A 25,910-nucleotide genomic window follows, 5' to 3' on the forward strand; every position below is an offset into this window, starting at 1 on the left:
GTTAACTCTGGGGGAACAGATGCTAGTAGTATGTGGTGTGCTGAAGCCAGAGTGCTACCAAAACAGCGAAAAGGCCCTGTTCAGTCCCAAGCATTGACAAACCACTCTGCCCCCAGCGTCTTAGTGCTGAGCCCAAGAGATCTGCTGTCACAAAAGGGATCTTTGCTTCTTGTCCGTTTTAATTGATCACACATTAAAAGGTCATTATATATTTCCAGGCCTTGTTGCTGCAAAAAGAATAAAAATATTCTCATACCTATATCAGAAAAAGTAGCTATACCTGGGTTGAGGAGCTGGATCGACAGTTAAAGGCGTGCTTGTTTGTGAAGCCTGCTGACCTGGGTTTAACACCCCGGTACTCACGTGAAGCCAGATGCACAAAGTAGCGCTCTCTTTCAAATAAATAAATAATTAATTAACAAAAACACTTTTAAGTATTGCTGCATTTAAGATGTTTCTATAATCATCTTGGTGTTGGAGAGACAAAACAAAACTGGACCAAAAGCAGCTGACGGGAGGAAAGGGTTTTTGATTACAGTCTCAGCAGGAAGCTCCCCGATGGCAGGGAAAAGACGGTAGAACAAAGCTGGACATCACTTCTGCCACAGCAGGTGGACAATAGCAGCAGGAGAGTGAGCCAACTAACACTGTCAAGCTAGGGGCCAATAAAGCTCAGGCCCACCCCAGTGACAAGCCTCCTCCAGCAAAGCTGCAACCCCCAGGTTGCCACCAGCCGGGGACCAAATTATTCAGAACACATGAGTTTATGGGGAACACCTGGTTAAAACCATCACATCCCTCCCCTGACTCCCATAAACTGATGACCAGCTATGTAATGCATCTGTCCAACTTTAAAATTCCACATTAAAAAAAAAAAAAAACATTAATCCCTACCCTGTTTCAACTCCCCATAGCTCAAGGTCTTGTAAAAAAACCACAAAACACATGATGAAGTAGAGTAAACTTTTGCAGTGCCAAAAAAAAAAAAGAAAGAAAAAAGAAAAAAAAAGAAGAAAAATGGCATTGCAAGGAAAGATTGAACTAATGCAAGATGTAAAACAAGCAGGGAAAATATCATAACCTATAACTCCAAGTCTGACATTTGTGACCAGTGACAAAGTCTCTGGAGTCCCAATTTCACCTCTCCAACTGGGCTGCCCAGCCTGGGGAAAACTCCATCCTGAGCCAGCAGCTCTCCTTGCATAGTTGTCTCACAGTTCTGGCATCTCTGAATTCCTATGCTATCTACTATAACCCATGGTTTAGCCTCATGGCTCCATCAGGTCTCCATTCAGGGACTCCAACTACAGTGCCTCACATTTCTCAGTGGCCATTGCCAAAAAAAACAAACTGCTTTGCAAATCCATGACCCTTTTTCCTTGCATTTGTTATACTCCCACAGTACCAGGTATGCTACCAAATTTGTTAATCTCAAGGAGAATAAAGCTGACTTTGAAGAGCAGGACACTCAGTCAGCATTCAGGCCTCCCTATTTTCAAAAGAGTCAGCATTTTTCATGCTGTTCCAATGTAGAGCAGCCGGCCCCATGTCAATGGTGAACAATAGCAGCAGAAGTGGGCTGCCATCTCCTACCCAAAACTTTTATTTCTTTCTGTGTCATATCCTCCACCTTTGTGTTCTGCCATTACTTTTAAATTTAGCACTTAATTTCTCAGGACCCAGGTAGATCACAGCTAATCTCTCACACAAACTGCCTCCCTAGTCTGTACAAAGCTTTTCCCCTTTGTAAGGCAAGCCTACATACATAGTCCACAGTTTTTTTTTTACCCCATTTAGGTATTTCAACTCTGACAAGAATGGTCTGTCAAGCTCCACTTGCAACACTGCAAGGTATCTCTTAGTTCAAGGTTTCAAATCCCTCCACACTCCACAGCAAATCAGTTCCAAAAGACCCATAGCAACACAGGTTTCCAGCAATAATGACCCAACTCTTCTGGTACCAGTTTTCTGGTGTAGTTAGTTACTTTCTCATTGCTAGGGAAAAACATGAAGCCAAAGCAGCTGATGGGAGGAAAGGGTTTTTCATTTTTGCATACAGTTCTGTGAGGAAAGAAGATGTCTGATGGTAGGGGACAGTATGGTAGGAGAAGGAGAGGCTGGACATCACCCTTTCCACACCAGGTCGGAGCAGCAGCAGGAGCACGAGACAATTAACACTGGTAAACCAGGAGATAGTGGACCTCAAAGTTCCTCCCTCCCCAAGACACACACCTCCCCCAACAAGGCTCCACCTACCAAACATTCAAAACACATGAGTTTATGGGGCACACCCAATCCTAACCACCACAACAATGTTTTCTGCAAGTCTGTGTGGGCACAGTTACCTCTCCTTAAAGAGTTTTTCTTCACTACAGAGATTGGTTTTTTTTTTCCCCCAAGAGCCTTGTTAATAAACAAACTCAAAAGTATCTGGAAACCTCCTGAAACAGGGCCATGACTTTTTCATTTATAAGAGCAGGACAGAAATATGATGACAGTTGCTGTAATGTCTTATGTTTGATCTGAGCCTGAAACTCATGCCCACGTAAATATGATGTCTGTGTCAGGCTTAGTTCATATTTTTGTGCTACCTTTTCTATCAGTCTACATATCTGGGCTCTGTTGCTAGCTGGCAGAACTCCTATTATTTCTTTCCATAGTAGGCATAGCCTTGCATTTCATTGTTACTCTTTTTGATCTAAGTCTGAGAATATTTTAATCTCAAGTCAGTGTACCACAGAGGAATCTTCGCTTCCAGGTTCACTGTGGCCAGGATGTGGAATAGGCTCAGGTACCCATCAGCAGAGGAATAGGTGCAGAAAATGTGGCGTATGTACACAATGGAGTTTTGTTAAGACATAATTAGATGATTTGAAGAGAAATGGATGGAATTAGAGATCACATGTCAATGAAATAAGCCTGACTCAGAAAGACAAGCTTTCATAATTCATGATTGAAAATGCATATGTATATGTGAACACATATGTGTATATTGATGTATGTATATGATATGTTAACATATATGTATATTCATATACTTACATATTATATGTATATGGAGAGAGATGTAAGTAGAAGGGGGATTATATGGATAGAGCAAGGGGACCAGCAGGAGGGGGAAGAGGGACAAGATAGGGTAATGAGGGGGCTGGAGAGATGCCTTAGCAGTTAACGCACTTGTCTGCAAAGCCAAAGAACCCAGGACCCATGTAAGCCAGGTGTACAAGGTAGCACATATGTCTGGAGTTCATTTGCAGCTGGAGGCCCTGCCATGCACATTCCTTCTTTCTCTCGTTCTCCCTCTCTATATGCCACTTTCTCTCAAATACATACATACATAAATAAATATAAAATGTTTTTTAAAAGGTTAGAGCCAGGTGTGGTGGCACACACCTTTCATCCTAGCACTTGGGAGGCAGAGGTAGGAGGACCACATGAGTTCAAAGCCACTCTGAGACTGCGTCGTGGATTTCAGGTCAGCCTGGGCTGGTGTCAGATCCTACCTTGTAAAATGTAATAATAATTTTTTAAAGATAGGGCAATGAGGAATGGTTATGATCAAATTACATGTTGCACATATACCAAAAAATGATAAACCCATCGTGTTGTATTTTTGCTAATAAAAAAGGTTTTCAAAACAGAAGTGAGGGCTGGAGAGATGGCTTGCTGGTTAAGGCATTTGCCTGCAATGGCAAAGGGCCAAGGTTTGATTCCCCAGGACCCATGTAAGCCAGCTGCACAAGGTGGCACATGTGAGTGGAGTTCGTTTGCAATGGCCCTGGTGTGCCTATTCATTCTCTCTCTCTCTCTCAAATAAATAAAAATAAAATATTTAAACTATTTAAAAAATTAAAAAAGAACAGAAGTGGCTCAAGACTTCTGGATACAGCAATAATATACAAACCCTGCCTTACCCAGAGAAATTATATTATAATACAGAATGTTTCTAGCTTGTTGAAAGAGCACTTCAGTCAAGCTGGGGAATGGATGGGGCCCAGACACGCACTGAGGCTTAAAGTGGATGGTCAGCCTCTGCCGATGCTGCTGCCATGATCTTGAGCAGGGTGTTGCGGTCAGAGCACATTGGCCAGAGTAACGTGAGTCCTGGCTTTGATGGCCCCACATTTAAGGACAAGGATGTGGGGATTTGAAACCCAGGCTCCTTTACAGATGAGGAACACTTGAAGTCCAGGGCTGCTCGCCATAGTGGGCGGGGATAGTGTTCTCACAGTGGCAGGTGAAGAAGGTAAGATACCAAACTCTTGCCCAGTGCTCCAACTTAAAAACTATGAGAAGGGCAGGAGAGATGGCTTAGCGGTTAAGCGCTTGCCTGTGAAGCCTAAGGACCTCGGTTCGAGGCTCGGTTCCCCAGGACCCACGTTAGCCAGATGCACAAGGGGGCGCACGCGTCTGGAGTTCGTTTGCAGTGGCTGGAAGCCCTGGCGCGCCCATTCTCTCTCTCTCCCTTTATCTGCCTTTCTCTCTGTGTCTGTCTCTCTCAAATAAAAAAAATAAAAAAAAAAAACTATGAGAAACTGGAGCTCAAGTGAGCCACTCTATTTTTTCCCCCCTTCTTCTCAGAGAATAAATTACAAACCTAGAAACTGTGCAGAAATCCATTCCAGGCTGACAGGTACTTGAAAAGACATTCACCAAAAATCCTCCTGGCTACAACGAAGGCAGCAGGAGGGTGTTTCCAAAGACAAGAGAGGTAAAAACAGCGAATAGAAACCTACCAGGGACCCATTCTTCATCAATGAGAATCAATGAAATGACACCCATACTAATGCTTTCCAAATGTAAGAACATGGGAGGGGATGATCCAATGAGTTAGTTTAAACTTCTTAGAATAATAATAAGACTCTGATAAGGCAAAATGCACAGCCCTCCCCTCAAAGGGAATAAGAGCTACCTTATTGTGGAGCCAAAGGGAAGAGACTATGACCTGGGAACACAAATTCAGGTTATCCCAAATGCCATATTCCAAAAAAAAAAAAAAAAAGGTTTTTTTTTATAGTTATAGAACAAAAGATAGTCCTAAACCAAGGCACCTTTGTGGTGCTGGAAGCTATTGTCTAGTTAGTACATTCCAAAATGCCTTCACTTGATCCCCTGACAGTTACATGGCTGTTAGGTCAGACACAGTGGTAGGCAATAAGTGAATTATTAATGGAGCTAAAGATAGCCTATGATAATTTGGCTCTGAATTTGTGGCATTGCCGCTCTCCACAGTGACAGAAATCCTGTCACTCACTTTTGTAGGATGTTTGAAGTAAGTACAGCTGCTTTGGGGGGGGACTCTAGCTCACAACTTCATCTTTGCACATGCATGTGTGCACGTATGAGGCATTGTAGGCCCACGTCAATGGGCAAATGCAATGCAAAGAGGTTTATAAAGTATTGGTCATAGGGGCTGGAGAGATGGCTCAGTGGTTAAGGCACTTGCCTGCAAAGCCTAATGACCCAGGTTCAAATCCCCAGTACCTACATAAAGCCAGATGAACAAAGTAGCACCTGTGTCTGTGACTAGGTCCTGGAGCACCCATTCTCTCTCTCTATCCTTTCTTTCTATGTCACTGCATCTCTGCTTGCAAATAGGTAATATAATTTTTTAAAGAATAAAATAAAACTCAAAGGCGCTAGGAAGATGGCTCAGTGCTTAAAGGCACTTACTTGGAAAAGTCCACTAGCCAGGTTTGGATTCCCCAGCCACCTAAATAAAGCTGGGTTAGTGTGCAACACACAGCAAGAGCCCTTAGCATGTCTGTCTGTCTCTTGTGTGTGTGCTGTGTGTGCATGCACATGTGCGTGTGTACACAAATAAGTAAACATTTAAAAATTTAAACCAGCTCTATTTGTAAAGTGAAATTTTGACACAAATATTTTTGCTGAAAAGTTTCAAGCTTAATTCTCAGTGATAGAGCACTTGCCTAGTGTGCTTGTTTGCAGCCCTCTGTTCAATCTCCAAGATCCCCCTAAATTAAGACACAGTGTTTAAGGTATTGTGATATTTTGTCGCCTTTTCTGGGGGCTGGAGAGATTTCTTAGCACTTAAGGCACTTGCCTGCAAAGCCTAAGGACACAGGTTCAATTCCCTAGTACCCATGTAAAGCCAGATGCACAAAATGGCACATGTATCTGGAGTTTGTTTGCAGTAGGGGCCCTGGCACGCCCATTCTCCCTCCCTCCCTCCCTCCCTCCTTCTCTCTCTCTGCTTGCAAATAAATAAGCAAATAATTAAACCTATGAAATGACCTTTCTGTGTAACTTCTCTGTGGCATTGGAGAATATCTCACAGTGACATTAAAACCTGATGGAATAAACAGATGTGATTGGCCTCATTTATTGGAGAGTGGCTCCTGGTGACCATGCATGTCTAAACCCTTCATCATATCCACTGAAAGCTCCCCCCGCAACAAAAAGACTCATCCCTGGCCATTGCATGACCTCACAGAGACTGCCATCACTTCACAAGACCTGCACATTATCTATCAAAATGCCATCATAGTTGATGGAGAAGGCCTTGAGGTGCCTATCCCTTCCCCTACCCATTCTCATGCAAGCAAGCAACCCAAATTAAACCCTGGACTGCACACAGACACACAAACACACAGACACATGAAGACAGCAGAGTATAAGAGGGACGGGTTTGGAAGAAGGGATTCAGTGAGAGGGGAAGGGGACATTAAAGGTAATAGAAAGATTATGATCTCAATACATTAAATACATGCATGAATGTGACCAATACAACATTTGCAAAAAGAAGAACACATTCTTTCCAACTCGCACTTCAAATCCCGGAAGCCTACATGTCTGTTACTGGTGATTGTGTAGTAGGCAGCGATGTTTCCCAGCATGAGAAGCTGCAGGATCCTCATGTGACGTCTTGTGGAATGCCAGTTTTCACGTCTTCCATAGACAGTGGCCAGGGTTGAACTGTGAAGGAAGCAAGTAGACCTCGCCTGGCAGGCTGCTCTTAAAAAGAACACCTGTCTCAACGGTGGGCATGTCTGCCGCCTCCAGATGTGTTGGTTCATTTCCCAGGGAGCCGGGGTGGGGATGTTTATGGCCCCCTTTCTGCTCTGTGGTCCCTGGGGAGAATGCCATTAAGCCCAACTGCCTGTGGTGAGAGGGGGTGACTAACAGAAAGGACCGAGAGCTGCAGCGACACCATCCTACACCAGAACTCAAGGATGTGCAAAGGCCAAGGTAAGAAGTCAGTGCCAGCTGCTCTCAGCTCACAGATGAAAACAGTCAGTCAAAGGGCTCTTCACAAAACGTGGGCATTACCTGAATTCTGACACCTAAACCTTTTTATGCTCTTTGGGTCAGAGTTACTCCCTTGTCTGATCTGAGCCCTTGGGAGATTTTTAAAGACAGCATCTATGCCTGCCCCTAGATGTCTGCTAGCCAATATGGTAGTGCTTCTGAGCACCAGAAATCAGCTAGACCCATGTGTGTAATGAAGAATAATTTTGGATACAGAGCGTTATTTTTACATGGTTTTAAAAAACTGTTTAATTTTTTTTTTTTTTTTTTTTTTTTAATGAGAGAGAACGTGCCAGGGCTTCTTGCTACTGCAAACTCCAGACACATGCACCACTTTGTGCATCTGGCTTCATTCGGGTACTGGAGGATTGACCCTGGGTAGGCAGGCTTTGCAAGCAAGTGCCTTTAACTTCTGAGCCATCTCCCCAGCCTTACATGTTATTTAAAAAAACAACAACAAATCTATTGGAGAACTTAAGATCATCTGTGTGACTGGTGTTCTGTTTCTCTGGGCAGTGCTGACCTAAAACTTGGCATCTCAAATATGAATGTACAATAATTTAACGGATATTTGGTTAAAATGCACTTTCTGATTCATTCTCTAGGACCAGTGTAGTCTGGGGATCTGGATTTCTGACAAGTCCAGGTGGTAGTGTTGCTTCCTGGCCCACGGAGTGACAAGGCCCTGAGCCAACTCCATCTGAGCCCCCCTCTGGCGCAGAGGTGAAGTCAGGTGCAAAGGCAGGTGGCAGACACCTTCTCGTTGCTGGGGCAAACATCCAACCAGACACGGCTTATGGGAGGAAAGGTGTTTATTTCAGGCTTACAAATGGATCCAAGCAGAGGAGCTACACCACCAACAGACAGTGCCACAAAACACCAGCAGACGCCAACAGCCAGAGTTCCAAGTGCTCCCAAACACTCCCTAGGGCTGGACTCCAAAATCTGTCCCCACTGACGCCTCTTCTGGCTGGGCTGCTGGAAACCCAACTTACAAGCTCAACTTCTTTTTAAAATAAGTATTTTGATTTATTTACAAGCAAAGAGAGAGAAATAAAGGGGTGGAGGAGGATGGGCACACCAGGACCTCTAGCCACTGCCAATGAACTGCAGGAGGTGACTGTTCCTATAGTCAGGTGCCCATTACAGGCTGTGGATCTGAGCCCAGCCACGCACACTTCCCTTCGTCAATCAGGCTCTACAGGAAATGATGCAGCATCACAACCCTGACTTGATTTTATGGCCCAGTTTGGAGACATTTGCACATTTAAAGTGAATTCTCACTGTTCAACTCCACATCCCTAAGGATTGGACGGGTCCCACCAGGTTCCAGCTAATCCAGGTGTGCCAAGGCTTGCTCCTTTCATCTCTTCTTTCTGAGGAGGTGTCAGCGACACAAAGGCGGAAGACACTAGATCTGGAGGCAAAACGTCTCCTTCCGAAGCCCACTGAGATGCTGGAACCCCGCCCTGGGGCGGCGCAGCTGATAGTGTTAGCAGGTTGCCAGGTGTTGGTCTGAACATGGGTTTCAGCACCAGGCACGTGGGTGGCGGTGGCAAAGCCAGAGCCAGCGCATGTGTGAGAGGAACTCAACTTGGGGGGGAGGAACAAGCATAGTGCCCCCAGTGGGATGTGTGGGTCAGGAACTCCCCAGGTTGTGAATGTTGGGGGGCAGGGGCAGGGCTGTCCAGCCTGGAGCAGAGATTGAGCCAGAGCTAAAGATGGAACCATCAGGTCTCCAAAGAGGTGAGAGACATCAAAGGCAGGGCTCCTTCCTGCTGCCTATCAGGGGTCCCAGGATGGGCTGCATGCTGGCTCTGGGATGATGGAGGGGGATTGCTGAGTTGGGGTGCAATAGCTAGACCTCCAGGTTAGGAGAACTTGAATATCTCCATGGTTGAGCTGTGAACACACTGGAGACAACCGAATTGCCTGGACAACAGGGAAGCCACAAGAAGTGGGAAGGAGAAGCTGGAAGGGGGTGTAGCGGTCATAGGGTGAATGACAATGAGAGTACAGTGAGAATTACCATGAAAACACACCTGTGGGGTTTCCAGAAAGGTTTAACTGAGTTGGATGGGAAGACCTATCCTGCACGTGTTCGGCTCCATGCCGTGGGCTGAGGTCAGAATACCCAAGAGCTACAGGAACAGTGGGAGGTTCAGCCCATGAGGTGTCCGAGGGTGAGAAGAACTCTTGTCACGGTCTGGTCTGGAGACCATTGGTGCTACGTCCTTGCACAAACCATCCTGGCTTTGTTCCCACTTCTGTTCTGAGAACCTGAGTGAAACTGAATTAAAAATAATAATAACTGACCAGTTACTCTGGTGAAGAAATGTCACGCCCGCCTCACCAGCAAGGAGGACGCCACAATCAGGATTCTTCTGAACACACTTTATTGGGGACTGCCAAACTGCTAGATGCGAAGACGCGAAGACCCAGAACCACGAAAGGCAACTGTTTATATAGGGTTTTAGGCTGCCTACCCACAAATGATTGGTCAACTGAGGATATGTGGCCACCAGTGATTGGTTACTTTCTGGATGCCTCATTAGCATCGGCCCTCGACGGGTTGGAGCATGCGCACTGTGCTTGATTTACACCAGCTGTGACCAAGAAGAGGCCAGAAACCGGCGCCAACTTGTAATAGCGTCTGCACGGCTCCTAACAAAGAAAATTTCAAGACAGCAGGGCATTCAGGCTGTCTGTTATGACTCACTGGTTCCTGCTCATTGTCTTTAATGAGAGAGTAGAAAAACATGAAAACTTGCAGTTTGTTGAAAGAAATGCAAGAGCTTAAAGACGCAGGCAAGATGGCCACCTGGAAAGCAACAATTATTAAGGAAATCAGGGTCATCAAAGAGAAAGCACAAGCTCATCACAGGGCCAATAGGGAAGGCAAAACCACACCCATCAAAAGCTCCAATTTAGCCAGGCATGGTAGCGCCTACCTTTTGAAAAATAGAGGTAGGAGGATGGCCATAAGTTCGAGGCCAGCCCGAGACTACATAGTATATTCCGGATCAGCCTGGGCTAAAGCAAGATACTCCTTCTTCAACAAAACAAAACAAAACAAAACAAAACCACAAAAAGGAGGGGGCCTGGAGAGATGGCTTAGCCAGTAAGGTGCCTGACTGTGACGCCTAAGGACCCAGGTTCAATTCTCTAGGTCCCACGTAGGCCAGATGCACATGGTGGCACATTCATCTGGAGTCCATTTGCAGTGGCTAGAGGCCCTGACATACCCATTCTCATTTTATCTCTCTCTCTCTAATAGATAAATAAATAAAAATAAAACCTTGAAAAAAAAAAAAAACCCAACCCAACATAAAACAAAAAGTTCCAACTTGTAAAAATGCAGATTCTTTTGAGAGATCCTATAATAACAACAGTGCCTCAGAGTGGATTCCCTACTCAACAATTGTCTTGGGAAGCGTTTTCCCAGGTTCAGCCACCAGCATGGATAGAGACGTCCCCACAGCAGCTGCAGAAGAAGGCCAGATTTCATCTCCAGCTGGCAGCAGAATTTGGCAATGTTCCACATGGTGCTAGTTTTGCAGGCATGGAAGAAAATACAAGAATTACGGTGCCCCAGGAGGTTGGCACCGAAGTTTGGAAAAAGCCACTGTGGCTGGACAATGTGTGGTAGGATTGGATCCCCCTACAGGGAAGCCCTGAGAGAGTATTGCATGCAGCTGGGAAGATGAAGCCTGTAAGTTGAAATGGAGATGCCAGGATGCTGGAGATACTGGACTGTGGAATTTCAGCCATGGAAAGCTGCAGGCACTGAGTGGTGCTGACCCAATAAAGAGGCTCCCTGTGCTGTGGGAGGCAGAGCTGATGGGCAATCGAGGTCCAGGTGACATTGTCATGGCTCCAGGAACTTGACGCAGAGCTTTGAGGTGTGAAGTTTTCGCTTATGGGTTCTGGTCTTGCTTGAGTCTGTTCTTGTCTGGCTATATCCTTCATGTTTCCCTTTTGGAAGGGTCTTGTTTATGCTATGCCATTGTACAACGTGAGTGCATGACTTGTATATGTTATTTTACTTGGACTCACAGCTAAGAGTTTGTCTGAGTCTCAAAAGAATTTGCACTTGAACTTCTGAACAAGTTTGGAACTATTTAAGGCTTTGAGGACTTTTAGAGATGCATTAGAGACAGGTGAAGAGAGGTAGAATGTTCTATAGGATCTTGCTCAAGCCCAGGCTGACCTGGAATTCGTGATGTAGTCTCAGGCTGGCCTCGAACTCACAGTGCCCCTCCTACCTCTGCCTCCTGGGTGCTGGGATTATAAAGGCGTGCGCCCCCACACCCAGTAGGATGTTGCTTTTTGAAGTGTTGTGTTTGGGTGTAAGATTGACACATGGTAGAGTTGTGATGGCTAATCTTCATTATCAGCTTGATTGGATTTTGAATCACCATGAAAACACATCTGGGTGTATCTATGAAGGTGTTTCCACAAAGGTCTAACGGAGAAGGGAATACAGTGACCGAGGACACAGACTTAATAAGAAGGAGAAGCTGAGCTGAGCACCGGCATTCGTCCCTCTCTGCTTCCTGACGGGGACACAATGTGACCAGCTGCCTATGATCCTGCCACCACGTCTTTCCAACCATGATGGACTGATTCCTCTGAAACTGTAAGCCACACTTCCCTTATGTTTTTTCTAACAAGCACCATGGCCACAGAGATGAGAAAAGTTGTGAATACTGTGGTGATTTGAACGTCAATGGACCCATAGCCTCAGGTATTTTTAATTAAGCTTTCTACTTGGTCTTCAGCAGGGGGATCCCTGCTGGAGGAGGCGTGTCACTGGGGGGAGATCTTGAGTCCAGCTGTAAGGTGTGTGTTCAGAGTCAGCTCTTGATTGCTGGGATTGGCTGTTCTCTTTGTCTCCCTTTTTTGGATGTATCATGAAGTAAGCCAGCTTCTCCCACCATGATGAAGCTTCCACTGGAATCTGTAAGCCTGAAATAAACCCTTTCCTCCCATAAGCTGTTTCTGGTTGGGTGTTCGTACCAGCAACAAGAAGGTAACTGCAACAAATATGTGCCCCAGTGGGCTGTTGACATCCTGGAGCACTGCCTCCTCCAGGTCTTGCACAGTGGCATAAGAACCCAGCTCCAGGGGTGGTGGCAGCAATAGAAGGGACTGGTGTCTAGGTCGCAACAATGTGGTCTTGTGATTCTGCTGTCCCAGACCTGCCCAGCACAGGCGTGTGGTTCCTTGAGGTTACCATCTGCCACCTTCTCACCCTGGGTCTCCTCTGGGATCTCTGAAGCTGAGGAAGCAAGACCTATGGGGTTGATGTCCCATGATGTCTCCTCATGGCTTGTCAAGAAGAGCTTCCTGATTCACCAGGACTCCTCCTTTCCTCCCACTTCCATGGAGGAGAAAATGCCGAGGTCTATAGAGAAATGAATGGCTTCAAAGCTGCTTCATAAATGAGAAAAACACAGATGTTCAAGATGCCTGTGAAGGTCAGCAGAAAGTAGGGAATGTTCCAAGCAGGAAAGTGGGGAATCACAGCATTGTAAATATTGCATATGAAATACACTACAGGTAGATCATTTTGTAACGATATATTTAACGTTTAGCACATGATTGATTTCCCTAAGGGTTTTTATTATCAGAGCAACTTCTACTTTTCTATTCACTCACTTGGAAATATTTTCTATTACTGCAATTGGAAAACTGGCTTAGAGGTTGGGCCAGCTTACTTTCGGCTTTTTGTGCTTTACGTATTCAGGAATTCCAGATCTGGAGGATTATATGTGCCTTTTAATAGTTTCTGACTAATATCAGATATACTGACACGTACACATGCCTACCACATGTTTTTATGGCCAACATATTATCTGGATAAGTGTTTCCCCTGAAGGTAGATGTGTTAAAGGCTTGGTCCCTGTGGTAGTTTGAATCGATGTCCCCCAGTGGATTCAGGAGTTTTACTCAAGTTGAAACTTGGATATCCTGCTGCCTGGCTGGAGGAAGTATTACTGGGGGAGGGGGCTGTGGATCCAAATTCCAGTCTGAACATATGCAAAGTGTTTGAGTTCTGCCTGGGGCTCCTGGAGTGTGCTTGCTTGTGTTGGTGGCAGTTGCTTTTTTTTTTTTTTCCTCTTCTCACTTGTGGATCTGTGAAAGGGGTCCAGCTGCTTCTGCCATTATGGAACTTCCCCTGAATGTGTAAGCATCAATAAATCCCATCTCTCCTAGAAACTGTGTATGGTCTGGAAGTTTGGTTGACTATGGCAGTCCCTGAGGTAGTGCTACTGGAGCGCACTGGAATCTTCAGGAAACTGCTTCCAGCAGGAGGTCCTTTAGTCACGTGGGGTGTCTCTCTGAAAGGGATTATGGGATCCTGGCCCCTTGCCCTGCCCATTTGTGCCTGGCTCGCGAGGTGAGAGCCTTTGCTCCGTGACTCACTCTTGCCATGATGTGCAGCCTAATCAAAGGTCTCAGCAGTTACTGCATTATCTGGACAACCCACATTCCTGGCAGAAACAAGGAAGAATTTGTTTTGCTTGTGTTTTCAGAGGGTTCTGTCCATCACAGTGGGGAGGACACGACAGGACATCCCACTTGATGCCATGGTGGGCCAGGAAGCAGAGAAAAGAGGGATGCTGGGGTTGAGGGTCCCTTCCTACAGGAGAGAAGCTCCCTTCTGTCCTGAGCTCTCTCTCAGATCCGAACACACTACCTTCTGCTTCCACAGTGGTGGGCATATGTGGGATGTCACAGGCAGTCCCTCCTCTGTGTACAGGCCAGTCTGGGAAGGTCTCTGCTCTTCCCTGGGAGAATCTGCCATCTTCTTTCCCAGGGGTGGCACAGCCTTTGGATGGCTAAGTCTTTGGCTAGATTCCTTGTCACCTCAGGGCCAGTCAGGTGCTGGGGGTCAGAGGGTGAATCATCATTCCTTGCAGGGCCTAAAAGAAGCCACTAGCAGGGATTTGGGAAGAAGCCTTGGGAATGCGATTTCCTGATGCCAGCTTGCTCCTGCAAACTGTTCCCCAGGCTGGCAGTGAGTGCTTTTACTTGCTTCATGTATAAAAGAAAGAAAGGTTGGTTTGTGAGGAGCCGAACTCCGAGCCAGGTTTCAGCCTGATGCTCTCATGAACCCGGTGACTACTGGACTGGTCACTTCACCTCCTTGAGCCTGTGTCTACAACAGTGGGACCAAAGGTTCTTCCTTGCCTCTAAAGCTGTGGTGTCGAGAAAACGTCACCCTGACTGGTGAATTCCTGGGAGCTTGGGTAGCCCATGGTGATGGGGGAAGGATGGGTCGGCTGTTAGCTGGCAGTCTTGGGGGGCGGGGAAGGAGGCGCTGCCGTGGCTGCACCTGGCACCCCAGGTTCTGGGGACTGGAGACAAGTGGAAGCCACCTCCACAGCTGGACACCGGCATAAGGAGCAGTACCCCCAAAACGTTCCTCTGCGCTCATAGGACCCAGGAGTCTAGGGCTGGGGCAGTGTCAGGTCTCTTAATCCACGTGGGTCCTGCATCCTGTGGCAGAGCCTCACGTCACCGTCCTGTTGGAGACATCCACGCACCTAGTCTACTTTCCTATGCTCGGGGCTCCCCTGGCTCCCAGCCTCAAAATAGTCTCCTCGCCGCTGTGACACTTCACCCATTTTCCTTCCAAACCACTAGAGGTCGCTCTGCCCCATCTGTGACGCTCGGGTGCCCGGCGTGGGAGAGATGGGTGGGGGAAGCAGTCCCTGGTTTGGTTTCCAGCGGATCGGCTGCAGAGCGTGCGCCTGGGGCTCTGGCATCACAGACGGATAATAAATAACTCCACATCCAGGCCTCGCCATGTTCTCAGCTTGTTCCGCGCCATCTTCATGGATTTCCACCCTCCCCCGCATAACCTTCCCTCTCACGTGTAAGAAGACGCAGCCCGGGAGAGGCTCACTGGCTAAAGCGCTTGCCACGCCAGCCAGCCCGGGCACCGGCGTTGGCAGCCCTGGGACCCGTGCAAAAGCTGCAAACCGCGGCCGGCTTCTGAAGCGCCCCCGTGCCACAGGCAAGGTGGGACGTGGAGACAGGCTGTCCCAGGAGCTCGTGGGCCAGCCAGCAGGGTAGGAAGAGTGGCGCCCATGAGACCTGGCCTCCAACGAGGTGGAGGGGAGGACCAGGCACACGCCTGAACGCTGCCCTATCACTGGGGCACGCATGCCTTGGGCGCCGCGTGCATGCCCGCACGTGCACACACACACACACCATATAGCACACACATGCCATACACACAGACACCACACACACACAATACATGCATACACACCACACGCAACACACACCCCAAATACACAACACCCCCCCCCATACACACACACCATATACACTCACCACACACACACACACACCCCGTACACACAATACGTCCACACACATACCATACACGCACACCCCACAGCAGAGACTAGGAGAAGCCATATGACTTCACCGTATTGTTTTTTTTGTTGCTGGGATGAAATGCCTAACCAGAGTCAACTTAAGGAAGGAAAGAGTTCATTTTGGCGTAGGCTTCCAGAGGGTAGCGTCTGTCATGATGAGGAAGCAGGAAGCCCTAACTGCATCCTCACATCTTCAGGGAAGAAGCAGACAGAGATTAATTCAGCCCAGGGCTCCAACCAACGAAATGGCATCACCATAATTACGGCAGGGCCTGCTCTAGAAAATTTCTAACAGACAGGCCAGGAGGTTTGTTTCCATGGTGATTCCAAATCCTGTCAAGTTGACAACCATAGATTAACCAACACACTTACCCCGAGCCTGGCTCACTTCTCTCTCTGTTTGCAAATAAATGAAGGTATATATTTTTTAACATGCACAGATTTCACAGACTTAGACTGAAAGAAGGCAGACACTGAAGAATGTCCCTCCAGTTTGCCAGATACGATGAGCGAGCCATGCACGTTATCTCATTTAATCACCACCACATCCCGAGTCACAGTAAACTGTCCCCACTTCACAGAGGAGAGAATAGGTCCCCGGTCTACGTTCACAGCTGCTACGTGGTGACCTGCACGCCTCGGAGACTTGGAGTCACACAGAGAGATGGACCTTCATCCAGGGCAGGGAGACACCCCTGAGCTCCAGCAGACCCTCTCTGTGCCTCTAAAATGGCAACAGAGGGATGGAAGAAATGTCTCGGCGGCTGCAGGTGCTCGTTTCACAGGCCTGCGGCTCAAGTTCGGACCCTCAGCATCCACAGAAAGCCAGACGCATCTGCAAGGTGATGCGTGTGTCTGCAACCTCAGTGTGCCTTTGGCCCTGGGAGGCAGAGCCTGGGGATCCTGAAGCTTCCCGGCCAGCTAGTCTGACCTTCCCAGAAGCAAATGCAGAGCGAGACTCCATCTCAAGCAAGGTGGAAGTTGAGGACCAACACCCCATGGTTGTCCTCTCACCCCCCACAAAAACAATGCACACACACACACACACACACACACACACACAAATTAAAAAGCTGCAGGAGAGGGGCCACCTTGCCAAGGTTTGGAGCACACATGGGCTGATTAAATTAAAAAGACACCTTTATTTTCAGTGAAAGAATATTGATTTCCACTGACCAAGATAAAAAAAAAAAAATACTGCTCCTATGCTGTCATTTACTCTGATTTTCCTTTGTGTCTAGCGGTCTGGGAAAAAATAAAAACTTGGGAGTGCTCTGAAGTCGGCAATCTTTTTCAAATGGGCAGGTGAGATTGTCGCTGAGTTTCGTAGCCTCAGAAGATAGTGCTGGGCTCCAAGGCAGCATTTCAAAGACAGCAACGTTCCCTTTTCTGTTCCAAAAAAAAAAAAAAAAAAATTCAACTGAGAACTTTAAGATGTGAACATATTGCAAATTGGTCACATTCCCACTGGCTTATGCCCTTAAGTCCACTCCCTCCCGCCCCCATCCCAGCCGGGCCCCTCCTCAGTGGGGTAACCAGTACTCACTGTGGGATCATGAATGCAGCAGTCAGTCTCTGTGGAAGATGACAATACCTTGGAGTAAGCCTTCCTACCCTGTGTCTTTTACATTTACACCCCCTTTTCACAATGTTCCCTGAACCATGAGAGGCACCTTATAAGTCTTCTTGAGTGTTGAGCTCTGGGCAGTCTCTGATTTTCTGCTTTGATTAGTTTTTTTTTTTTTTTTAATTTTTAATTTTATTTTTTACTTGAGAGAGAGCATTGGTGTGCCAGAGCCTCAGCAACTGTAATTGAACTCCAGATGCTCACACCACCTAGTGGGCATCTGCAACCTTACACTTGTGCGTCTGGCTTATGCGGGATCTGGAATGTCAAACATTCGCCGACAAGCTCCTTAACTGCTAAGCTGTCTCTGCAGCTCTTTGACAGGTGTTGAATCTCCTCTGCGTCTACTGCCATCTCCCTGGAGGACGTTGTCAGGCTAGCAGTGAGGGCAGCACCACTGACATTTAACCCACCGCCTCCTCTGTGATATCCTGGGCCCTGGCAGGTGAGACAAAGATGGCTCATCTCATGCTAGGCAAGCTGGATTTATTTATTTATTTATTTTTTTTTGGCACTATGATGAGCCTTGGGTCTTCCCAGTATTCACCTCCATGAGGACCCTGGTGGCCTGCTGAAGTGCCTGGGCAGTCTCCCCCTGGGTTGGGGCTGGCGAAATGCAATGAGCTTGAGTCTCCCTGCTCAGGCTGGAGGGTGAGGTCAGCATCAAATGGGTCTGATCTCCAATCCCTTCATGAGCAGGCTGGGCTTGTACCAGGGTAACCGAATGGGTGAATGGGGAGCACTCGCCTGGGATCTGGGTGGTCAACTCAGTGCCCAGGCAGTTTCTGCGGCCCCCTTTCTTGTTTACTCTTGGCCCAGACCTCCAGTCCAGCATTGCTCAACAGACAAGCAATGTGACCCTCAGAGAAAAAGCAGCTGTGGCGGCGGCGGCGGGGGGTGGGGGGGCGCTGGAGAGATGGCTTAGCAGTTAAGGCACTTACCTGCAAAGCTAAAGGACCCAGGATCAATTCCCCAGGACCCATGTAAGCCAGATGCACAAGGTGGCACATGCGTCTGGAGTTCATTTCCAGTGGCTGGAAGCCCCGGCATGCCCATTCTCTCTGTCTCTGTCTCTCTCAAATAAATAAATAAAAATAAAATATATTTAAAAATGAGATAGCAGGTGTGTACTTTAAAACGTTCAGTAGCCATAACACACAAAACTGGTTTTGCCGCCCTCTCACCTGGTGTAGTCACCTCAGCACGGCACTGCAGGCTCTGCAATGCTCACAAACTCCCGCGGAGTCGCTCCCGGAGAGCAGCTGAGTCCAGTCAGCTCCACATGGTTGTCCACTTACAAGCCCTCGCTTGCAGCTGGCATTTGTGGAATGCCTTGTGTATGCCAGGCACGATGCCCGACATGGGTTTGGTGAGTGACGCTAAGCCAGCGCTGAGATGTGCTAAGTTGTAAGTGCTCCCTGGGGCTGCTTCAGGGCAGGAAAGCAGCTATTAATTACCTCAGTAATTTGGATACAGATCACATATTGAAATAATATTTTACATGCTAGCAACAGGGACAAATGAGTGAGGAGAGTAAAAGGCTATGGTGTGTGTGTGTGGGGGGGGAACCAGGTCAAAGCACACAGTGTGATGCCACGAACATATATTTGTGAGATCCAGTGCCATGTACAATGAATAGATAGCATTAAAAAAATGAACATTGGGCTGGAGAAATGGCTTAGCGGTTAAGGTGCTTGCCTGCGAAGCCTAAGAATGAATGTTCCAATCTGCAGGTCCCACGTAGCCACAGTTATGGGGCGCACACCTCTGGAATTCATTCACAGCTGCTGAAGGCCCTGGTGCACCCATTCTCTCTTTCTCTTTACGCCTCTTCCTCTCTGTGTCTCTCAAAAAAAAAAAAAAATAATAAAAAAATGTTGAAAAAAATAAGCATCACAAAAGTGTATTTTTGTTGGACTGCAATGTCCTGCGCTATGTAGGGTGCACAGTATAGATATCAGTGATAACGTCTGACTTGTGCAGACGCTGTCTTCTCACTTTTTAGAAAATCTTTTTTTTTATGAGGGGAGGGGAACTTTGTACAAGGAAGCTCTGGGTGAAAAAAGCCTCCCCCCCAACACCTTTTTCTTCCACTTGGCTGCCGGAGCTGCTTGCTGCCTTCCATCGAGGACTGAAGACCAGCGTCAACTGAAGACTGAAGACCCATGTGGATAGAAACCCAGCAGCTCCTCAGGAAGCTTCCAGGCCTTCAGTGCCAGGTGAGGACTGCTGAGGCATCTGGCCACATGCAGTGAGCAGCTACCAGGTTCCTTGATTCTTGGGCCTGCAACTGCTATTGGACTACCATTAGCTAATCCAATAAATTCCCACCCTTTTTTTTTAAAAAAAAATTATTTGACGGCAACAGACAGAGAGAGGAAGAGGCAGATAGAGAGAGAGAGAATGGGTGCACCAGGGCCTCCAGCCAGCGCAAAGGAACTCCAGACGCATGCACCCCTTGTGCATCTTGGCTAACGTGGATGCTGGAGAATCGAGCCTCGAACCGGAGTCCTTAGGCTTCACAGGCAAGTGCTTAACTGCTAAGCCATCTCTCCAGCCCTAAATTCCCTTTTTAATATAGTTCATTCTAGCAGTTCTGTTCTTCTAGAGAACCCTGACTAACACAGTATGCCAGGGCTTCTAGCCATTGCGATCGAACCCCAGATGGGTGTGCCAGCTTGTGTGCATGTGCCACCTTGTGCATACATCGCCTTGTGTGCCTGGATTATGTGGGACCTGGGGAGTCAAACATGGGTCCTTAGGATTCACAGGCAAGCGTCTTAACCTCTAAGCCACCTTTCAAGCCCTAGAAAAGCTTTTGCTCACAAAGCACCATATTCAAAAGACGACCGACCAAAAGATGCAGGGTACAATGACAGCTCCAGCTCCTTGGGGCTGCCTGGCACGTGCTAATGACGTGCTCATTAGAGAGGTGCAGTTTTACTGAATTGACACAACAGGTCTGTTTCTGAAATAAGTTTGAACACCTGTTCCAGTCTGCCTGGATTGAATTGCCTGTGACTTGGAACCTCCGCTGCCGAATCCTGGGCCAACCAGGACACGGTGTGGGCTCCCCTCCTGAAGTGATGTCAGAATTTCCCCTGACTTGGGACCTCAAGTACCCAGTCCTGGGCCAATCAGGATAAGGTGCAGGCTCCCCTCCTGCAGTGCCTTGCACAGACATCTCAGCAACTCAGGGTTAAGTAATCAAGTAAGTCTATGGGGGACATTTTATATTCGGACCACCACATTCTGCCCCTGGTGCCCCATAGACTTCATGGCCATCTCATGATACGAAATATCAATCAAACTTTAAAAGTCCTCATACTCGGGTTGGAGAGATGGCTCGGCACTTAAGGTGCTTGCCTGCAAAGCCTAAAAACCTGGGCTCGATTCCCCAGTACCTATGTAAAAAAGCCAGGTGCACAAAGTGGTGTATGAAACTGGAGTTCATCTGTAGTGGCTAGAGGCTCTGGTGTGCCCATTCTCTCATTATTTCTCTCTCTCTCTCTCTTTGCAGATAAATAAATGAATAAATAAATAAGCCCTCATGGGCTGGAGATATGGCTTAGCAATTAAGGCACTTGCCTGCAAAGCCTAAGGACCTGGGTTCAATTCCCCAGAACCCACATAAGCCGGCTGTATATGGTGGTGCATGCGTCTGGAGTTTGTTTGCATTGGCTAGAGGCCCTGGAGCTCCCATTCTTTCTCTGAAAGAAAGAGAGAGAGAGAGAAAGCCTTCATACTCTGTAAGTCTCAGCATGCTTCAAAACTCCAAGGTCTCAAGGTAGCATCTTAACTGTGATTCCTATGACATCAAAACACAAGCTACATATTTCCCACATATGATGGCATAGCATGTACCATTCCCATCACAAAAGGGAGGAATGGAAGCATAGCAAGAAAAGACTGGACCAAAGCAAAAACCAAAGCCGGAAGGGCAAACATCAAATTCTGTAGCTTCATGTCCGTTACCTGGGACTCTGGATGCAATCCTCTGGGCTCCAGAAGGTTTGGTTAACTCCACCTCTCCAGTTGTGCTCTCCTTGGATGGTGGCAGGGAGTCATCCCAGACTCCTGGAATCTCCAAAATCCCGGGGGTCTCCACTTGCACCTGAAGGTTCCCCTTCACAGCTTTATCCAGTGGCCTCACAGGGTCTCCATGCCGGGATGCTAACCCTGCCCCCACATCACCCCGGCAGCGCTCTGGAACTGTGGTACAAATAACACCCTCAGGCTTACACCTTCATTCTTCCAAGGCCAGGGCAATGCTGCCCAGTTGTATTTTGCATAGCTAGGGATGAAGCCAGGCCTTGGAGCACAGCTTCAGGAGCCTCTGTATGTTGCCTGGCATTGTCCCATCAGGTCTCTTCCTTTCAGAAGAATTTGTGGGCTGGGGAGATGGCTTAACAGTTACGGCGCTTGCCTGCAAAGCCAAAGGACCCAAGTTTCATTCCCCAGGATCCATGTAAGCCAGATGCACATGGTGGCACATGTGTCTGGAGTTTGTTTGCAGTGTCTGGAGGCCTGGGTACCCATTCTCTCTTTGCCTCTTTCTCTCTCTCACAAACAAATAAATAGATAAATAAGGTTATGATTAAAAATTTTAAAAAAGAGAGGAAAAGGTTCATTCTTGGCTTACAGTTTTGAGGGGAAGTGTCCATTATGGTGGGGAAGACATGGCAGGACTAAGCAGGAATCCTGTGTCACATTTTCACATCAGCAGAGAGGAACTAGAGGAGGGAGACTGTAAGCAGGGATGGGCTGTAATATCTCATGACCCACCTCCAGTTACACACTTCCTCCAGCATGGCTCCAACTCCTAAAAGGGTTCCACAAAGTCCTGAAATAGTGCCACCAACTGGGGCATGAAACCTTTCAACATGAGTCTATGGGGGAAATTTTATGTTCGGACTGCCACAGATAACAGTCTGTCACTGGGGTCTGGTATCACTGGGCTCAGGGGAAGAGCAAGTAGATTTGATTAGCAGCTCAAATGATCAAGAGAAATGCGAACCTAGGGTTTTCAAATGTGGGATGTGTTCCTTTTTAAACACTGGCAGTTAAGGAACATTTTGAGACAAGACACTCTGGACCATACAAAACCCCATGTTAGCTGTGTGACCTCAGGTGGCTGTTTCTTTTTTCTTCATGAGTAATGGGGGTAAGGAAACAAGGAGTTCCTGGTCTTGATGTTTCTTGTCAATTACTTCATTAGCCTGACCTTCTGGTAGTGAGGAAGGTGTTACTCTCACCTTGTTTTACAGATGGGACAATGGAGAAGGTAAGTAACTTGCCCAGGATCCCACAGTTGGGAAGCAAAAGTGCTATTATGGCTCGCAGAGTAGAATGAGATCACAGTTGAAAGTGGTGGGTACTAGCAACTATGGTGCCATCATTATTACTATAACTGGTAACAGAAATAGCTCAAAGGTCAGCCAGCTGATAGCCATGAGAAGCTGTTGGGCTTGGTTCTTCAGAGACCCTGGTCAGCTTTAGATTTTTTTAATACCTTATTTTTAATTTAATTAATTAATTTATTAGAGAGAGGGAGAGAGAATGGGCACACCAGGGCCTCCAGGCACTGCAAACAAACTTCAGATGTGTGTGCCACCTTGTGTATCTGGCCAATGCGGGTACTGGAGTATTGAACCTGGGTCCTTAAGCTTCACAGGCAAATGCTTAGCTACTGAGGCATCCCTCCAGCCCATCTTTAGGTTTTTACAAATAGCGCTCAGATGCTATTTAACAGATCTTTTCTACATAGGCATTAAGCAGCTGTGCCAATGGGATTTCCTGGGACGATAATTAGATTTAGGCCCCTGGTCCAGTCAATAGATTTTCATCTCAGGGTTACCAAGCCGATCATGGCCAGTAATTTATAGCTTGAGTTGTTCTGAAATCAATACAGATTTTGCTCTTCAGTGAGAGAGCTGTAAAACATGGTGACAGGAGGCCCCCAAAAGCCACTGACACGGGAGTGGAGAGTTAGTTTGTGGAGCTTGGAGAGAAGCCAGACAATAAGAGAGAGCTGGAGCAGAGAGCGAGGAGACTGGCCTATGTCCATGGGTTGTGGTCAGAGATGGCTGTAGCGCTCCTTGGGGGCCAGCTCTAGATGGAGCTTTGATGGAAAGTCACCTTGACTGGCAGATGTCCTGGGAAGGGAGTAGATTTTGAGTCTGGTAGAGCTGCATTTGTATTTCAGCAATGTAATTTTCTACTCTGGGGAATTGGCCTGAATTTCTTGAGACTTGGGTGTCTCATCTATAAGGTGGGCAAATAACTAGAGCCATTGGCAAAGTGGAGAGCAAATGAAGCTGTGTTTGCAGAACACTTATTGACTGCAGGGAAAGGCTGCTGAGCATGGTTGTTAAGGGCAAAGGGCTATCGAGTGAGGTGGCGTGGGGACCAGTTCCTGCTTTCTTGCCTAAGTGACCTCGGGTCAGTCACTTGATCACGTTGAGCACGTTTTCTTTTATTGAGGTAATACCGAAAGCAGCCATCTAGGGTGGCCATGACACTGCTTGAGATAATGCACAGAGCGGCAGTTTTACATTAACAGAAGGTGGCGTGGGCTCTACAAAATTAAGTCATTGTTTGCTTCTGTCAGTCCAGTTTTCATCCATCCTAGCTCAGCATGAGTGAGGCTGTCTGGTAATGATGGCTGAGTCGTAAGCTGGGCTAAGGTACTCTTCAGAAAACAGCGGACACCCTGAAGCTGGGTAATCAGAGACTGCCATTTTAAAGTCATCAAAATACATTTCAACAGTAAGAGTAGGCATTAAAACTATACACACGGGGACCATTCACATAGTGGGGCACTGGAAGACCAATATGGGAGAGTGCTGACTGAGAGGGCTACATCATGGGGAACATTACCATTACGGAGTAAATGGGAACATTGTTCCAGCCCACTTCTTTCTGAACCATAACCTTGAGATCCAGTAATAGGAAGAGTGAACAGTTCCAACCCATGTGTTTGGGGCTTGACCAAGTGACTTGCACAGCTCAATAGGATCCAAAGTAGGAAGTGATTCAAGCAGGGCACAGGCGCCCGGAATGTGTGGCATGGCTTGGCTCACCCTCTTGTGCTTCCTGTCATTTTGTCACAGGAAGATCATGCTCCAGACATCTGATGGCCACTGAGGAGATTCAGCGGGCAGCCTGACCCAAGATCAGTCTAGCTCAGCAGTAGCCCATATCACCTCTGGATTCTTGTGTAAACCCTCAGATGCTTGCTCTTGTAGCCGCTGAGATTAAGGCTTTGTTTGACAAGTGGTAAAAGCTAAGACTTTCCAGAGATGCAAAGGGGCACAGGGCACCCAGGTCCAGCTTCGTGAAAAATGAGTGCATCCTTTTCCTGACCTGTGACCCTGTGAGCATCCTCTTCCCATCCCATGACTATGTGATCATCATCTCCCCCTCCCACGACCCTCTGAACACCCTCTTCCCGACTCTTCCCTTGTTTTCCTCATTCGACAGCTGATGTGGAATTCCATCACCTGCAGACTGGTAGACTTAGGGACCCCTCCAATGACTCTGCTATTATTTCTGAATATTCCCCTGATCCATCTGCCCAATGAAAAGTGTTCCTCAAATCATCGTAGTTGAGAGGGATGTTTGGGGAATATTTTCTTGACTTTTCTCTTTACTTTCTCTTGTGTCTATAGCTAACCATGTGTTTCTGGGGGAGACAGCTCCATTTTCCATGTTTCTGGCTTTCCAACTTTCTTTTCATTTCTCTCTCTCTTTCTTAGGTAGGGTCACACTCTAGCCCAGGCTGACCTGGAACTCACTCTGTAGCCCCAGGCTGGCCTCAAACTGCCTCCCAAGTGCTGGGCTCAAAGGTGTGCACCACCATGCACTGATCCCAATGTTCATAAGCAGGAATGGTTTAGCTCAAAAAATAGACCGAGAGTGTTGAAGTCCAGTGAAAGTGGCTGTAAAGCTGGATGTGCCTTCTTAGCAAGGGAGTGAACTTGGCACATGACCTCACCCAGTTCTTGGACCTGTGGATGTAACCTCAGTATGAGGTCCTAGGGACTGCTTTGAGATTTAAAGGGGATCCTTCTCAATTCACTGAGCTCAGTACTTTGTTAGTGCTCAGTTAACTATCACTGTTGCCACATAGTTTTCAAATAAGGTTAGGGGAAAGACTGCCTCTGGAATAAGTCAGGGACCTCACAGGATGCTCTACGTGGTACTACAGCACTCAGCTATCTTCCCTGGTATTGGAAGGGGCACTATGCACAGAGGGAATCTTATCAGCAGGACCCTTTCAACTCCTGAAAAGTAAAAGTTCTCTGTGCTCTAGGAAGGGAGAAAATGGGATATTCATTGGCCTTCCAGGACTCTGGGCTGTACTTGGGAGATGTCGCCCCATTCTGGTGCCAACAACCTATGAAGCAGCCATCCAGATTATTCCATTCTTAGGAAATAGGCATTTCCTGATACCTGGAATGCCCTAGATTTCTGAACTGTTAAGTCAGAACACACATTGATAATGTAGATTAACCATCACACCTGGGAAACTCTTCAGATAAGAGAGAAGTGAGTCTGTTTTCATTCCTTTATCTTACATCCATCCCAACCTACCACCCTCATCCCCTTACCACCCC

The sequence above is a fragment of the Jaculus jaculus genome, chromosome 13 (assembly GCF_020740685.1).
Source record: "Jaculus jaculus isolate mJacJac1 chromosome 13, mJacJac1.mat.Y.cur, whole genome shotgun sequence".
Taxonomy (NCBI): domain Eukaryota; kingdom Metazoa; phylum Chordata; class Mammalia; order Rodentia; family Dipodidae; genus Jaculus; species Jaculus jaculus.